We start from the raw sequence: 15812 nt of genomic DNA, 5'->3' as shown, positions 1-15812 counted from the left end.
GGCTCCTAGAAGTCACATGTTGGAGGCATTAATTATGAGCAGCGTAATTGCTGACCACCAGTCAAAAGAGACATTAATATCTTATATGGTGAGTTAGTTCACAAGCTTGGTCTATGGATTATTAATACCATTATATTTAAAGGGCAAAACCCTGGACGGTGTGAGCGTAGCACCATTGGCTTTGGTAGTGTTACTAGGATATACACAAAACAGAAAAGCAGGCCATGTGTTTTTAAGCTGCTAGATTTATAAATTTTTGTGTCCCATACCCCAAAGAATGGAAAAATCTCCAAATTGGACAACTCTTCCCCAGCAAGTTACGGGAAACAGGTATTTAGGGGAGAATGTGAATTCCAATTCCTCATGGAAAAACACACTCTTCTTGCAGTGACTTTTGTTGTTATATTTTTGTATGGGGGTTAAAAAACGTTTGATTTTGCAGTTTAGCACGTTGAGGCCTCTCAGTGCTCGCTGTCGGAGGGTGCCGATTACCCAGCTTCATTCATCAAAGTGTCACTTTTCTGACAGCCATTAATAAATATACTGCCAGAGCCCCTCACACCTGGCAGCCATGGCACACTGCAACACGCCACTAACCTAATTTGCTAATTGCTGCTTTCCCCATTAATTTTAGTCCTGTCTTGTTTGGTGTTGACATGGAGGGAAAAAGAAGCAAGAGTGGGGAAAAAGCAGGCAAAAAGGAAAATATGTGATGATTTTCTATGTATTTGTTCATTAAATCTTCACCTCTATCACAGTTTACTTGGGGATATCAACTTCTATTAACCTCCTGTTTACTTTTGCCCTTTCTGCCAGAGGACCGTGAGCAATCCTCATTTTGGCACTGCTGTGTGAAGGGTTAATAATCTGCACACATTTTGTGTGCCTCGCTGTTCTGCCAGCCGACTGCCTCCGCCCTGACCCCCGGCACGCTCTGCCAACTCCGGTCCCCAAAGCCACCCACATCCCAGCGGCTGCACCCCAGCTAGGCCGGGGGGCTCTAACTCCGCAGGCTTAGGTCTCAGCTTTGCCAGCGCTCCACAACTGCCAAAATTCCTGCTCTGTTAATTCAATTCCTGGCCACTCTTGAACAGAGACCATTCAGTTCCATTAATCATGTGATTTTCTGATAAATATCCTCTTTAAGCCCCAAGTACAGACCAAGTCCTTTGTGACTAAGCTGGACTTAAACGCAGGTCTCCAGCCGAGGTCAATTAAGACGAGGAGTACCAGACCCATCAAAGCTTCAGGCAATGATGAATTGTTGTTGCAGTGCTAGTAAAAGTCTCCCTGCAGGACACTCACCAAGCTGTTGTACTTGGACCACACATTGGGGTCCATATGCTCCAAAGCTTTTCTTTGTTTGATCAGATCTAGCAACGTCTTTCTTCACCCCACTGCTATAGTTGTGGTGATAGGCTCTGCCTCCTCTTTTCACACATGGGGCACTAAAGCCGAGGAGCACTAAGGTACCTCAGGCCCTCTAGGCAGCCACTTGGCCACAGACATCTGGATATGGAATCAGATACACCTGGATTCTGCAAAAGTCTCCAGACAAACCATTCTTGTCTTTACTTAATGCAAAAAAAAAGACACATCTACCCGAAAACTAAGATCTGCATGCATGCCCCATCCCCTCATTCTGCCTACTCGTGAGCACTGATAATTCAAAATTCTTTAATAAAACCAAAATTTTTCTGCCTCCATGTACTTGCCTCTTTGACAAAGTAGTAAAAGGACTCTTTTTAAATGCCAGCTGCCAGCATAAAATTCCTCCGTCTCTTTAGAGCCTCTTCCTGCTGTGCCATGCAGATCCCAAAAAGACAATTCGCATGATACGAGCAACTGTGATACAAGTCTGCTCTCTGTCCAAGTGTTCCCTTTAAGCAGACAGCCAGAACGTCTTCCACGGTCAGCCTGTGCCAAATGCAAGAACTTCTAATCTTTCATTAAAGCCTGGAAGAGAAGAATGTGAATGCTAAAGGTAGCCAAATTCCACCTTTTATAGGGACTTGCAATTTGTCATGTACACACTGAATATCCAAGTATCGCATAATTTGAATACAGTAAACAAAGTTTAAAAATTTTTGCAGTGAGTTGCTGCTAGATCTTAGCAAGAAAAGTTTTGCTTCTTCTTAGCTTAGGGCAAAACAAATTTTTCTTTAAAAGTAAGTGAAGATAGACAAAATTGGATGATCTCACTGGAAGGATCAAAATCAAAAATGGTGCAGTTTGTTTCAAAGGGTTGAATAATGTAGGAAAACTATTCTTTGAATAAACAGTAGCATGACCTCTGCTCAGGGACCAGCACAGGTCTGGAAGCAGGAGTCAACAGAACTTGCCAGCTCAGGCAAAGAAGCTTCGGACACCGGTTATATTCTGTTTGCGTGTCCCTTCAGCTGTTCCGGCACTTAAAATTTTACCAATATTTAATTTTACAATGGCACAGCCTTCCACTCAGCAGGTAGATGTTTAACCCACAACTCTCCTGAACCCTCTGGCGAGAGCCTTTTGTATTTTACCCTTACCCAAATAAGCGGGACTGGTTCATATTCACCTTGAAAGGCCCACTGAGACATTTGACTGCTGTTCCACAAGGCCCTAGCTCCCAAGGAGCTGAACGAGACCCGCCACAGGCAGGGCCTTCAACTTCCAAAGGCCTTAGAAGTAAAATATACTATCCTGTTCCAAGGGAAGTTAAAAGGGCCCAGTAAAGAGTAACAGCATTTCAGCTTTTAGCCAAAAGCTTCAATTCATGGTCCTCTAAAGTTAAATTTACTGCCTCCATTTAGCAATGTCCCTTAAAAATCCCTCCTGGCACAGAAGAACCTGTGTGCAGTTCAGCAATGCGACGGCAAACAACACATTTCATCCCAGGGATCTAGCTATGCATCTATCTGCCTTTATTTAGGTCTTTGTGTCTTTTTATTCCCTTTGGTGCTCAACAGCTCCAAGCAATAAGGCTGCATAGGTTATCACACTTTCCGCTCAAGCACAGCATCTTCTGCTGTTTGCTAAAGAGCAGATCACAAGGAGGAAAACCACCGTGTCACTTACCCCCAGGACTGGGAAGGATACAGCTTTACACAAGTCCACTGGCTGTCTCTCCTGCCTCAGACAGATGAAGAATAAGTAGACAGGGCAGAGAGTGAGTAAAATGATCAACGTTCTACCTGCTACTATGATAACTCCTATTTTATGATCAACGTTCTACCTGCTACTATGATAACTCCTATTTTCCAGAAGTCAAGGTTAGCTCAGAGTTTTAACCAGTCTGTAGTAACACCCCTGCCCTCTGAAGGTCAAATTCTTTTTCTCGCGCAAGCCTCGACGGGCCCTGACCCCAGGCCACTGAGTATGCCAGGTGCGTTTTCCGCACACAAGCAGACTTCCACACTGAAGCCAAGAAGCTTTTCCTGGGGAAAGTTTTGTCAGAGCTGGTACGTTTGCTCTAAAGAGCTTTGGTTGAGAGCATTCTCTGACAAAAAAAAGAAAATAAAGAAAAACATCTTGTTGAAAAATACCACGTTGGTTGGAGAATGAACCCTTTCATCTTCCATTCTCCGGGACGGTTTTATTACACTGTGAAACCATTTTACTGAATTAGGATCATAATCATAGCAATACAAAGGGAGTATCGAACACTACAGCATGAGCCAGATCCCTCAGCTGGCAGAAACCAGCATGGCTCCATTAACTTCAGTGGAGCCAATTTATATCAGCTGAGGATCTGCCCTTTAGTTTTTACTACAGGAAAGCCAGACTACAAATGGGAGAAACCTATATTAAAAACAAATATCTTCAATCACAGCAGCGGGAATGCAGAAAAATATTGGCTGAGTCAACTTTTATAGCAATGTTTTCTTTCTCTCCCGAGTGCTCAATTCCGAACACTCCCCCATAAAATTTTCCAAGCCTGGAGCAACTTTCCTCCTTCATCCATTTAAGACTCACCTCACCTGATGGAGGCAACAGGGCTTTGGAGATGCTGGAGTCCTTTCAAGAGCAAACCAGGCCCCGGCTGAGGGCAATGTGGCCGCCGCGGGCTGCCTGCTGCTGGGTGCTGGCAGCCTCCCCAAGTTGAGTCAGCTCAAACCTGCAGCCAGCCAACAGGACAGTTGTGAAAATGAAGATCAGGCCACGAACATCTGCTCTTCCTTAGAAGCGCGACCCTTAACACGAGGAGTAGCTTGCCCCACCAGCCCCCTTCTGAAGGCCACCGGGTCCTCCAAATGAAAACACTCTGAAGAGTTCAGGGCCCCTCCGCAGCCTTGCAGTAAGCACCTTTTGTTCAAAGCCCAGAGCTGTCAATTAAAGACTGGTGATTAATGATTAAACTCCACGTGGTTCCTATCTCAGGCTTAAAAAGTCCTAGGGATGCTGACTTTGCTGAAGGCTTCAGCGCGAAGTTCTGCTACGTGAGTAGCTATTTATAGAGAAGTCCATCAGCGTTCTGAAAGGAAGTGTTCCTTTCACATAATTAAGAGGAAAAAAATATCATTTCCAAAAAGTATAAAGGTCAAATATTCAGATTAGGTAAACAAGCTCTCTTACTGTCAGAGCTGCAGCCAGAAATGCGAGAATATTTCTGTGTGCCTTCCCCAAATGGAGGAGTTCAGCTCTTAGAATCAGGTTTCTATAACAAATATTCTCATTTAGGAGTTCAGAATTTATTGTCCGTAAAGATCACTGATCTTCATACCATATTGCATTCATGAATAATGAACGCGGAGGACTTTTAAATACAGGACATGACTAACCGATCAGGGCAGTGTTTACTCAGTTCCAGGGGTTGCTTTTAAGAGGCTTTCCAGTTGCATTTGTTGTGTAGTACACACTTAGGATATACAATATGCATCTTACCAGCTCAGAAAAGCTATACCACTTGGAGATGCAGTAGAAGACTACAAGAGAAGAATCCTTTGGTAGTACAAAGCTGGTTTAAACAGCTCTTTATTCCCTGAGGCTGGTGCAAGGTGCTTGGTTTTCCTGAACTCTGGAAAATTCTCACTATTCTATGAGTTTCTTAGACATCCTGAAGAAGTTTAAAACAAAGCAAGGCCTGTTCTTTACCATATTACCGAATTGGGCCAATATGAAGCCAACTGGATGCATCGATCCTTCCTGAATTACAACGTGAAAGCTTCAGTGTAGGGTTCAGGCCTCCCAGCTTCAAACTGTCATATCAGACAATGCCAGGAAAGTAACGTACGGCCTCTCCCACCCACTGAGAACGAAAACACCGCAGAGCCACATTTAGACCTGGCCCGTTCACTCAGCACAAAGGAAGGAAGGCTCCAAACTGAGCCTGTCTGAATGACACATGCTAATAAAATCAATAAAATCGTGATCTTTTTCAAGGTCTGCACTATTACACAGGCATGCCATTTAAAGTTTTGAAAACTGTTTAAAGTTTTAATTGTTGTGAAACACTGATAATATAAATAATTTGCCAGAGTCCCCAGTCTCTGGACACTGATGGCCCACTGCAGGTCAGGATCCTTTCCTGATTATAAACTGTTATTTCTGACCACAATTAAAGAAGATTGATTTATGCTCCAAATGTTAGGGGGTGCCCTATCTTGTTATAAAAATGTATATACTAGATCTTTCCAAAAGCTAATAGCTCCTTACATCATTGAAAACTTGAGCATTGTACCAAGCCGTATAAGTGTTTTGACGGCTCCTCATTTGCTTCAGTCCACAATCCACAAAATCACTAAAAGGAAAAAAAAAAAAAAAAGCTAAAAAAACCCACAAAAACAGTAGGCCAGGTAAGCCATGGCTTTGGCTCCACAAACTCTTTGGTCCACTTGGTCCTGTGCTACATCCATACAGGCAGTTATTTCTTAATAGAAGGCAGTCAAATTGCTGAAGCACGTTTGCCCTTCGTAAATCCACGCTGACTTTTATGATTGTCATTTTGTCCTTTACACATTTGAAAATGGGTCACAAGAAGATGTGCTCCACTGGTCTGCAGACTGGCTGACCAGTCTAGCTATTGCCTGGGTGTTTTCTTGCCTTTCTAGCAGTTGGTGTAATGTTAGCCTTTTTTGTGGTCATCAGGCACCTCCCCTAGATTACCATGATTTTTCATAGATGATAGACAGCAGCCTCCCAATCATATCGGTTGACTCTTTCAGCACCTCCAGGCGGCTCCAGCTTGACCCCATTAATTCAAATACATCCAGCTTCTCTAAGTAGTCTCTAAAAAGTTGTTACTCTACCGTTGGCTGCCCCTCTCTTTCCCAAATTGATTTTGACAAGACCATCATGTACTTTTTCTTTGGTTTCACAACACTGCTGTAATACATACTCCTGCTGAAACACTGTACTTTCAAAATCTAAGCTAAGACAAATGAACATCCCATTAGATAAACATTGCCAAAGTCCGAGTCTCACTGCCACTGTTTTACATTTTCAGGTCTCCCTGTGGAACAAAAAATCTTAATTGTGGTTTTGGGGGGTTCTGCCCCACCTCAGCCTTCAGTCACGCTTACGGGATTTGAGTCAGACATGTTTATGTTGAAAACCTTGATAGGAGTTCTCGGACCTTAATTATTCCCTGTCATAGCATAATAAATCCTATATGGCTTGCATAGGCTTCAAAACGTTGCAGATTATGATTACCCCTTTCTCACCTCAATGGTTAGCCAAAAATTCAGGGACTTGCAAGTTTTCTCCAGTTTAAAGGGAAAATAACTAAAGGTGGAGTCACTAAGCAGACCCTGTTTCTTTACAAAGGACATAAAAGCTTAAGTGCTTCTTTCCATGGCATAAATTGAGACAAAAAATTATTCTATGGAACTGCTCACAGCGCTATGGCCATTTGGACAAGCATTCAACCCAAAAGCCCTCTCCAAGTTTTCTCGAGTGCCACACTCCCAAATGATCTTTCACAATGCATTTCACACCACTCCCTCCCTCAGCTGTCATGGTCTTTCAACAAATATATTTTATAAAACACTCAAAACTTTTTGCATGTATTCTACGTGTCTATTTTATACACAGACAAATGTTTGGGTTTTGGCTGGTGGCTGCTATCATTTAAGCTATGTGGTTTCAAAAATGTCTTCTTACAACTATCCTACCAAAGGAGTGGCACTTCTCTTTAGCCCATAATGTTGCACGACTGGAATTCATTATATGGTTTTCTCTGCTTTGTTTTAGACTGTGAAAGAATGCATTTGCAACACAGTGCCCCAGGCAGTTCATCAGCAACAGGGCTCAAGCCCAGCATGACAGACATTACAGAATCATGGAATATTCAGAGATTATATTAAGGTTACAAACATTATGTGTATATCCTTATCCATCCTGGTGATAGTTCTCCTGGCTCCATGAGTAAGATATAAAGTGCTTCCTGCAAAAAATAAAGCCATTAGTGGGTAATTAATGCAAGCCTTGAATGCTAAAACAGTATGAGTAATACGTCTTTTGAAGTTTGGCCACATGAGGGGGGGAAAAAAACCTACATATCAGTTTGACCTGACTCAAAGCTTTAACCAACAAAAGGTCTGAAATGACATAAAATAGAGGTCCTAGCGTGCAGGATACGGTCACTCGAGTTTAATCTAAAATCTGGCAGGCACAAAACTAATCGGAGGAGGATTCCTTCTCTCTTCCCAGTCCACAGGCAGACCACAGAATCTTTGGGGTATTGTGGAAACAGGAGAATAAGAATGCAAATAAACTATATGTTTTTAAAGATATGTTTTTCTTAAAGTTCTTCTTATTCCCAACAAACAGCTCTCTGCTGTCTGGCAACCTGGTGGTCAGGGTTCATCCTTTTTTATGGACCTTGTAAAAACAGAACTTTGGTCTATGAGAGGACAGCAAATTTCAGGAGCTTGTGGAAGACCTGTCTCTAGACTTAGGCTTTACCTAGACAGGGTGCAGTAAGATCAAAAAGTGTCAAAATAAAGGTAAGTTTGGACTGACGACCCAGGAAATCACAGCTTCTTAAAGAGCAAGTCTCTAATATTTTGTGCCAGAAGACTATTTGCCACTGGTGTATACCAGCAAGTGGATTCAGAGCTCTGCCTGGTCCACAAAGCCAGAGAAAGCAAGCATGGGTTATACCGCAGCTTTCAAAATGAATGGAAAAAAGGATAAAACTTCAACAGACATAATCCCATGGCCTGTTATTCTGAAGTAAATCCAGCAACTCTCTGGAAACCAGTGGGTTACTCCTGGTTTAACCGAAAGAGTTCTGCCTGATGCTCTTAACAGTTGCAGCAGAACACAAACATCTGGGTCTTATTCTCCACTGATCCTAGCCCTTAGTTACCGCAACTGTAAAATACCTATTTCACAAGAAAGTTAGAAAGCCAGCATGAAATGCCTTTTTGTGCTGAAAAATACCATTACAATGAAGTATCACCTAGACTCGACTCCAGCCAAGTCCCTTTGTTTCCAATTTTCACACGCACCAGAGACTTCTCCTCACTTAAGCAAAACAAGTTGGTAACGTGACAATAGAAGATAAATGTAAAATGCATGAACACCAGAGGAAAGGAGTTAGAATGTGATTGCAAGTACAACGATAGGTCCGTTCCAGAGTGGGAATAATTAGCCCTTTAATTAAACTTATCTTGCTGCTAGACAAGAGCAATGCTCAGCAACACCTGGCCTGGAACGTGCCCGTCTCTGCAGGCAGCAGATGGAGCACACAGACACGATCCACTTCCCTCCTACCAGTTCCACAGTTGCCTGTGCCAGTAATTAAGGTCTGGGACAATGTCTGAATTATTGTGAACATTGCCAGATGTTTCCCTATCTTGAGCTCTCTCAGTAGGTAAAACAGGACTTTTCTTTTGCTGATTTTTCCCTCTTTCTTCCCTCTTCCTGCATCCTTTTCTGGGGCAACATAGAAATAAACTCAGATTTTGCAGCAGCCTGTATGTAGGTATTTCTCAGGACCTTCAGCAAAGCCCAACCTTAGAGAAACAAATTCACCCAGGTGGCAGTCAGTGCAGGCCTGGAAGTGTTAGCCTCCAAGTTAACTGCTTTTTTGACCTCTTTTTGGTACCCTAAAGAGGAAGTCATTTAGATGTCAGGCCTTCGGAAGCTTTTTCACATCCTTCCTGTCCAGAGCCCTGAGCTGAAACCATTAGAACATAAGAATGACAGAACTGGGGCAGGCTAAAAGTCTAGCTGTAGTCTTCCTGTATCCTACCTCCAACAGGAGCTGGTCTGGGGAAGAACAAGTGTAGGAACAAGTCAAGCACACTTAGCAATACAAAAGAGTTAATATTACATTTACTATCTAGTGATTATATTTTTTCCATCAATTGGCCTGCTTGAACCCAGGTAAACTTCTCACTTCCCATTATCCCATGGCAATGAGCTCCATGCTATAACTATGCGTCATATGAAAAAGTACCTTCTTTTGTTTATTTTAAAGCTATCACCTGATAAATTATTTTGATGTTCTCTATTTTTTCTTGTGAGAAACACAGTAATCAATTGTTCCCTACTTACTTTCTGCTGGCAGGTCAGGGTTTTATACACCTCTACCACAGCAAGGTTTCCTTTTCCAAGCTGAAAAATCTGAAGTTAGCATCTCTATACAGAGTGACCAACTAGTTCATATATTTAACCATCTTTGCTGCCCTTTGCTGTACCTTCTCTATTTCCACCATGCATTTTGAAATGACAGGACAAAAACTTCACAGACTGTTCAAACTATGAGGACACCAAAGATTTATACTAGTAGTATTTTATTTCCTTTTGCTGACCACATCTGAGCACTGAACTGATAAGGTAGATAGTTCTGTGAAAATGACTCCCAGATCTCTTTCCCTAGCACTGATATCTTGTTCAGAGCCCACTGCCGAGCATACAGAGTCAGGACTGATTTTCCCTACGTGCTTTCCTTTGCATTTAACAACATGAAATTTTATCCACCACTTCATCACCCACTCAATATGAAGAGATTCCCTAATTCTTTGTCCAGTGTAATGTAACAGTTAATCTCAGTTCTTGCCATCTTAATCTTTGCATTGGGCAAAGGCAGGACTAACCAGTGCCAAAACAGCTTTCACAAAACAAATGCTGACCTACTCAAAACCAGAAGGTCATATGTTAAGTTAAAACCTCTTTCAGCATTCTTAAATGAAGACGCATTGGCCTTATGTTCATTGCGGATGAAGCTCAGCAAGCTGCGGAGCATATTGTAGTACAGTAATATGTGAATTTGAACCGAGTCAGTCCCTTCAATTCTAGGCCTTGAATGAGGTATAACCAGTCCACTTTTTGTCTCTTAAGACATGCAACTAGAAAAGGCTGCCTAGTTTGTTTGCAGTGAAAATTTGCATGAATTATCCTGCCAGTGGTGTCAATTTTGATAAGTAATGTTCTTTATCTAAACCATTTAGTCATGAGCACATTTGGGAGCCAAATCAAAAAGATGCATCCAGTACTCGTAACCCTGGTATAACAGTTTTGTGTATCATGTGCCCACAGCACCTACCCCAGTGGGACTTAGCAAGAAGCAGACAAGCTTAAATAGCACAAGCAAAGCAGTATCTATGATTTCTATAGTGCCGTAAGTACACCAGGGACTCAAAGTCTTGAAAAGACAAAGTCTACTGTCCCGAAAACTTGGACTACATACAGTGAAGAAAAAACAAGAAAATATCCTATAAGGATAGAGAAACTGAGAAATATAAGGCTTACACTAAGGCATTAGAGTTGGTTGAGTAGTAATAAAACTAGACTCATTAATATGTTCACAAATAAGCATGCCAGATTTCTGGGGTGACATTAATCATGGCTTGCAATTATTCACTTGAAAAATCAGCATGAGAGAATGAAGCATGATGTTTCATCCATTTTAGTACACAGTCTTTGTGTGAAAATTCATAACAGAATTTAGTGATTATTATTCTCCTGTTAGGAAAGGTTCTCTCATCCCATCAAGCTACACTGATTTGGAGCCCATTAGCACTAACCAAAAGAGAAAAATTATTTTATAAGGTGAGCTGGTCCAATTCCCAGACAAAAACAACTGACAGAAACACTCAAAGAAAATGGGTGCATGTTAATGAATTACAACATTCATGACTAAACAGAAAAAGAAGGCTGAGTTTGTAACTAATACTTTACAAGGCATATTTGACTTGGGCTAATTTATATATTTCAGCTATGAGAGTATCACTGACCATAAACAAGAGCATAATGGCTGATGAAGTAATCAGGGAGTTAGGGAGTTTTGCCTGTCCATTTATGATAACATCCATCTGTGTTACAGCCATGGTTTAAAAAAAGGAAAGGATAGATAACAAGATAAAAGTAGGGAGGGGCTCTGTTGAGATTATCGCATTTATTTTTCAGCTGAGGCAGAAAGTGAGACTTTATAGTACATTGTATCTAAACAAGAATTCCAGATCCAAGGAAATGAAAGGGGATAACGAAGCAAGAAGCTAATGGAGGTTACGCAGAACTAAGTTCCTGGTATCTATCAACGAGTGGAAGAGGAGCAACCCAGGAAGAGTCTACGACAGCCTTGAGAAGGCGTACAACAGGCATTTAGATCCAGATTTATCTGTTTGGATGAGCAAAGGAGAAACAGTTTCTGCCTCTGTACAGAAATGCTGAAGAATCTGGATTTTTTTTAAATAAAGGAAGAGGTTGCATTTAGGCAAAAGAAATACACAGACCGGCACTTACTAGGGAGTAGATTTAGGTCCAAAAGTCTGTACACAGGAGGGACAGGGCAGACATTCCTCCTTATCTGTTTTTTTTTTTTTTTTTAAAGAAAGAAGATAAAAAACAAAAAAAACCCCAAGCTCTTCTCTGTTGTGCAGATCAGTCCCTTTTCAGTTTGCACACAGAGCAAAATGATATGTAGGCAACCCAGAAGAGGGATAATGCACACAAACTAGGCAGCTGGAGGGACAACAGGACTTAGCTGCATATGAAAGTGGAATATGAGTTGATCCTTGCTAAAATCTGACTTGAGATTTACATTACGTTCAATTATAATTTTAACCTGTCACCCTTAACAGCTTCCTTTTAAAGGTATATGTCCAGAGGAACATCCTGAATCATACTCTGTCTCATAATGGTGTGGAGACAGCACTGGAGCATTTCCCGTTCTGTTGCAGAAGGCTGAAACTATTTGTAGCATCCCAATTTTGTTGCAGTTGATTCTCCTGCTAAACTAAATCTACTGGTTTGTTATTGGGATAGAAATATTTGCATTTTAGATAACATTCAAGCATAAGCAATTGTTAATATTTTCACCCAAAAGCCTGTGACCCCCCAGCGTTTTCAATTCCCTAACAATCTTGGCATCTGCAAATGCAATGTTGTTGAGGTCGGAAGTTATTTTTAAAAAGGGAAATTTATTTTTTAAATAATTAGCCAAAGGCAACTTTATTTACAAAGAGCAGGTGGAAATGGAAAATGTGAATCTTTCTTCTAAATATTTCTGACAATTTTATTGAACCATCACTCCTGGCAGTGGTGCATGACCAGCATTCCTCAGGACATAAAGGGAGAACTAGATCTGTATCCTAGAAGTACTGTGTCCAAATACTAGCCATGGTTCTGGAAAGTCAAGAGAATAAAAGCTAAGACTAATCACTCAGCAATAAGGAGCCCATGGAGTAGAGGTGAGAAGACGGTTCTCTGACAACAGGACACACCTCGCACAGAAAGCTTTGTCCGAACATCTTCATAACTGTTCTACCGCAGGACTCCACACACTCACAAAGAGATGTTGCGTAAGAAACAAAGGGAACATCTAAGGCTTCAAGCACAACTGCTCAAAAAGCAGGCAAGGGCCATCAGCAGGAAGAAAGATGCCCCAGATGCAGAGAAGGTACAATGGATCCATTTGCATTTCACATTTAACAGCCTCCAGCCATAATCTTGCAATGATTCACATCCACCACAAGAATATCTGTGCATAAAAGCACAACAAAGAAGGAGCAAAAGTGTACAGGCCAGACGTGGAGCTGGTATGAATATGCACAACAGCTCTCATTTCAGCAAAAGGTCACCCATTGACACCAACCAAGGGTTTCCCCCTCTCTCTGAAGGTGCAACGCAGGAATGCACCTCTCTGTGCTACATCTCAGTACCTACAACTCTGGACTTCAGCTGCAAAGGCTCTTTGTTTCCTGCAGTTTTCAGCAGAACCCAGCAGCCCAAAGAGACATTCTGCCCATAGCATCCACAATCTGGGCACAATTAGAAACACAAATTGACCATTACGTCCTTTATTAATCTACTCCAATTTTTATGCCATGAAAACACCTAATTCCACAGCTTTGGCTACTGGCCCCTAACATAACAAGTTACATGGGACTTGTCTCATCAAAATATCATCATGTCTAAATAGAGGATCTGTCTGAACCACAGTGAAAATGAGTAATGATCACAATTATGGGCCGTATAACAGTCCAATAAAATCTAATTAAAATGATCCACATCCCATCTGCCAACAGCACATAAGCAACACCAGCCATGGCGGGGGTGGGCAGGGGAAGCAAGTAAATAACGCTGTCTTAATTTTTTAAAATACAAAATATTTCATGGTGAAAAAGCTATTTGCATATTATAACCAGCTCCAAACCGTGCTGGCAATGAACTTCTGTGACGACTGGAGCTTCCTCAGCCTTAACTAAGGAGCTGTTTTGGGGCTGCTCCTTGGGAGAACATCCTGCTAACACACCAGGAAGAAGTTTTCTCAAAGTACACTTTTTCAGAAGAGCCTCTGTGGTTTAGGTGCCTAGGCCTATTTCTGAAGTGGTTTAAGCACTGAGAATCCCATGTTCCAGTGACTCTTTCAATGACATAAGTACATTTATATTAAAAAAAAAAAAAAAAAAAAAAAAAAAAGCTAAAAGCTTTGGGCATCATTCCATTGGTTGCTCCTTTCTCAGCACAGTAGCCAATTAAAAATTTCATCCTAGACTTAGGGCCTGAATTCTCCTCTCTAAACCTGGACACTTCTTGTGCTTTCTACAGCCAGCAACAAATACAGTTGAGGTTATTTTTCATCTCCTATTCTCAGTGACCTGTTCTCATTTTTGAGTCTGTGAAGCTAATACTTTACTTTTTGATAATACTGAATATGACATTATCAACAGGAAAATGTTGCCAACAGGCAAAATGGTGCCATCTCACTGTGAATGAGAACAGAAAACATTCAGAATGGCTGACTGTTTAAGGGAACCAAAAATCAAAGTACAAGAGAGGAAAGTTTAGAAAAGAAGGAGCTAAAGTCAGGTTTGAAGGAAGAGAAAGGAGACTCCTGGAGACGGAAACAAAATATTGTTTTGAGCTCATCTGAAGGTGCCATGAACCGTACTGCAAAACTGTGAATGGAAAGAAACTAAGGTGAAATTAGAGAGAACAAGTTGGAGACCAAGAAGTGTAGACATTTCAGTGGACATGACACTGCAGTATGACTGCTGAAGAATATGTCCAAGGCCACACACAGGATCTGAATAGCTTTACCTATATTGAACAGAAGTGAAGGTAGAGATAGCCCATCCTAAACTCAAGGCAACAAAAGCCCATGCTGAGTTTCAGCACATTTATACCACCGCAGATTGAGCTTTGTTACAAGAAACCAGCTGTGATTTCAGAGGGAGAGTTCAGCTTTGAATCCAACTTCTACCTGGAGGCCATCCAACAAAAGACTTAGGGAACAGCAGTAGAAGTGCACTACTTTAACAGAGGCATTCACTGATGCAAAGAGCTAGGCTTGTTCTTTTAATACTTGATTAAATTGCCTCCAAGTTCTATAGCTGACACGGCTATTATCCTCTTTCTGAGGAAGGTACTTCTTCATGGTTGGCTCTCTAGCGCTTTGGTCTTGCAGGAGAGTGAATTTCTAAGTGTCTGAAATACATCCTTGGCCTGTTGCTGGCACTGACTTTCATCCAAGCAAGGATAACAATCTGCAGTGTTGCTCACCTGAAATGAAAGCAGTCTGAGCAGTTCTGCAGTTACTCGATCTGACGCAAAGGAACAGAGGTGATTCCTCCTCCCTGTCCAGAGGCTGCGGGACCATTTCCCAGAGTTGAGTGGGAACTCAGCCTTCATCCCATCTCTGGTTTTTCCATTCTGAAGGAGAAGTGCTCTTCATTACTAGTGAAGTCCCTCTAAGCATACTTTGCTACCTCAGCCTGTTGTCACCTGATTCTTAAAGTACATCCCTGAAAACTCCCTTACTGCACACTTCCCAGGCTATATCTTTCTCTTAAGAGCACACATGCCTTTCCCTATGTTCTGTTCTTCATTTTACACCAATGAAAACTGTAGTTTCGCTGCCAAGTCCAAAATATTGATTTTTAATCAAAGTTAAAAGTGTTAGCTCTTGAAGTTTTATCCAAGGATCAATTTTTATATAAACTTGTGAACATTTTGATGTCAAGGCACCAAAGCTGTCCAAAATTTTAAGTTTCCTGAACAGGAAGAGATCCACAATGAAAAAATTTTGCATTTTCTTCTAGCAGAGTACACATGAGATGGTGTCTATTCTGGCATTGTTGCAATTAGTCTCTGTTCATTTGCAAGATGATTGTCAGAGTTTCAGTCTCAACTGCCCTGGTACTGCAAACTTTTAATGCCTTACTGTCTATTTATGATATGGTGATGTGGGACTTATGCATTTCATTTCATAATGCTGAGCAAAACTAAAGCAGGGCAATTTTGCCATTAAAGGAAGGAGAAGGCTTCGCAATGTAGCTTTTGCTGTGGTTGCTCTAAATCACTCCCACCTTTGACTGAGGAAGAAGTTCATGGATGCAGAGACACAAAACAGTCTCCAGCATAAGTGTTATGATAAAACG

The 15812-nt window shown here is 41.5% G+C and overlaps 1 long non-coding RNA gene across 1 annotated transcript in view; it reads right to left on the bottom strand.

The window, feature by feature from the left end:
• Nucleotides 1-15812, bottom strand: part of LOC112979126 (uncharacterized) — a 69987-nt gene that overhangs the window by 26675 nt on the left and 27500 nt on the right. Inside the window, exon 7 of the long non-coding RNA XR_010391866.1 lies at nucleotides 14935-15084. This is a non-coding gene — a long non-coding RNA (uncharacterized LOC112979126). The remainder of the gene's footprint in view (nucleotides 1-14934; nucleotides 15085-15812) is intronic.

This window comes from Dromaius novaehollandiae, chromosome 16 (genome assembly GCF_036370855.1).
Source record: "Dromaius novaehollandiae isolate bDroNov1 chromosome 16, bDroNov1.hap1, whole genome shotgun sequence".
Taxonomy (NCBI): domain Eukaryota; kingdom Metazoa; phylum Chordata; class Aves; order Casuariiformes; family Dromaiidae; genus Dromaius; species Dromaius novaehollandiae.
This window is presented reverse-complemented; position numbering and strand designations above follow the sequence as displayed.